The sequence below is a fragment of the Vigna unguiculata genome, chromosome 6 (genome assembly GCF_004118075.2).
Source record: "Vigna unguiculata cultivar IT97K-499-35 chromosome 6, ASM411807v1, whole genome shotgun sequence".
In the NCBI taxonomy this organism is placed as follows: Eukaryota; Viridiplantae; Streptophyta; class Magnoliopsida; order Fabales; family Fabaceae; genus Vigna; species Vigna unguiculata.
In genome coordinates this window covers 25,255,664-25,258,412 of record NC_040284.1, presented here as the reverse complement: position 1 = coordinate 25,258,412, position 2,749 = coordinate 25,255,664, and positions in this window count along the sequence as shown.

Below are 2,749 nucleotides of genomic sequence, written 5' to 3'. Positions count from 1 at the left end.
GAACTTAAATTAATATTTGAATTTCCAGCATTCAACTATGTCTTGTCTCGTTATATCATTATTATTGCAATTACATGTTGGTGAACAAAATATAAATGATCATTTTTTGGAAAAGAAAAAAAAAACAACATATACTACAGCGTTGCAATCTTAATTAATATAATATGTGTAATCTTGATTAATTTATCTTCCTTTCTTTCTTACTATATTTTAGTATCTGTTTAAAACAGACAATTGATCAACCAAAATTTTTGAAAAAACATTGATGAAAATGAAGTTTTATATGAAACAAGTAATATAAGTTAATTATAAACATATCCATCAAATTTTTATTGTTTATTTACTAAAAAATCATATATCTAGCTAATAGAATAAACCAGCACTTACAATATATACTTTTTATATTCAGGAATAATATATATCTTTGAAAAATGAAACTTGTTGTTGATCCAATCCACATTATATTTTCAATTTACAATCTTAAGTACTAACTCCGACATATTTTAGCTGCCAAATTAACAAAAAAGAAAAGTATAATATTTTTGAAGTCAGTATGAGTGAATGATGACGTATAAGAAGGAAGCAGGGTCCATGAAAAGAACGATGAGAGGGTAGTAACTGTGTAAGTAACGGAGTCACGTGCATGGTTTTAAGCCAATGAAAAGCATCGTTACGTACTTCTCTACACTAACTTTGACTTTGACTGAGCTCTACAATTTCGTGGGGCTAAAATCAGAATCCAAGGCTTCATTCGTAGAACAAAACAAAACTCTCTAAGCTTCTGTTATATATCATGAATGGATCCACTAAACAAAAAACATGCAGTTTTGAAGTCATGATGAGTGAGCCATGACGTATATTAAAGGGACCATTCACTAGGGTTTACAACAAAAATATATTATTGTTAACGAAAAACAAATAGTAACATCATTCTCCACATCCTAAAATCAAAAAAGTTATATCTGGTGGTTTAAATTTGATATATCACCCACTTATACGAAGTATTATTTTAGTTTGGTTATGTAAAATTCCAACTAAATCAAACTGTAAACGTTCCACACATTTGGGACACAGATTATTATTAATTTAAAAAAGACATAATAAAGAATATTAGTAAGGCAATAATTGGGACATAGTTGAATGCAATTTTATTAATTAATACTTCTATAGTACGCAGTATATTATTTTACTTGGTTCAATTTGGTATGTAAAACTTCAACTAAATCAATCATCCCTGATTTTTGGGACAATATTATTAAAATTTGAAAAACAGATAATTAAAAATGGTGAATGCAGTAGTTATTTTGGTTTTCTTTTTTAGTATAGACCAATCGCATTTTAATTTCTTGCAAGATAATGTTATTGAGTTGGATTAACAACATAATTTTAATGTTGGCTTATCTTATATGACTTCCATTTTTCTTGTGTTATTCTTTCTTTCAACGATACCTATAGGCATTAGCTAAGTACTCATTATATTCCTTTTTTCTATGTCATATATGTTAGGTTTATAAAGGGATTTTACCGGAAAGAACAAACACTAATGAGACATGAGTCCAACCACATAAGGCATTAACATTACTTTTAACTTAAAACCTTAAGAAAATGAATTTATGGGTCTTTCTTCTTATAATGCTTTACTTTCTCATTTATAGTTAACGTGGGAGTTAGATTTACACTTAAATTCCTAACGATATATTTGACGAATAAATTACTTTGTTGCTTGTTTCATGAAATTTAGCTACTTATCCAAGATTATTGCATACATTTCAGTGTTTCGTTGGTTTTCAAATATAAATTCATTTTGTTAAACAAAATAAAATTAATTTTAATTTAATTTCAACACATCTTTAACTTATAATCTTAGTATCAAATAGTTTAAATTTAGCACTTTTGTTAAAAAAGCAAATAATTTCAAATAAAGATTCTGCAACTACTCAAGTCTACAATAATGAATGATCATTAACAGACTGCTGTAGACACTACTACAACCTCTGCCTGCACTCGCCACCTACTATAACTACATTATTATTGTCAATCTCTGCTGAAAAAACAAAACATTATTGTCAATCTCTTTCTTACAGTTATCAATCACAACTACGTATACCTTGTTATAATCATTCTCAACGTGTTTACTATCAGAATTACCAATCATCGTTATCACAGCAACAACACTTTTCATTGCACCAAAACCCATTTTCTTCACTGTCACAAGTCTATGGTTTGCTATCTTGCCACATCTATTCCTTGCTGTTGGCTTTATCAACGAGTTTTAAAAAAAAAAATTATGAGCCAGTTTCATGAGCTATACATAGCATGTATTTGATATTTTTTTATTATTTTGATTTGCAGCATTTTTAAGGAGGAATAAAAGAATTTTGAAGTCAGGATGAGTGAATGATGACGCACACAAGGAAGAAGAGCTCATGAAAAGAAGGAGTATAGGTAGTGGTATCTGTGGAAGTAACACAATCACGTGCATGGTTTCAAACCAGTGAAAAACAGTGATAACATAACACTCCGTTGGTTACATAGTTACATTTCCACGTACAATACACCTGGGAAGTTTGACTTTGGGTTAGAATTTTGTGGTGCTAAAATGATGAACCAAAAGGGTTCTATTTACTGTGTGTTTGTGCTGTCACCATCCATTGCTGTTCCTCTGCGTCCTCTCGTTAGCTCCCAGTTTTATACTGACAGGTCAAAACTCAGACAATAAGTCAATTACGTTTCTCTTCACTCAGAGTTA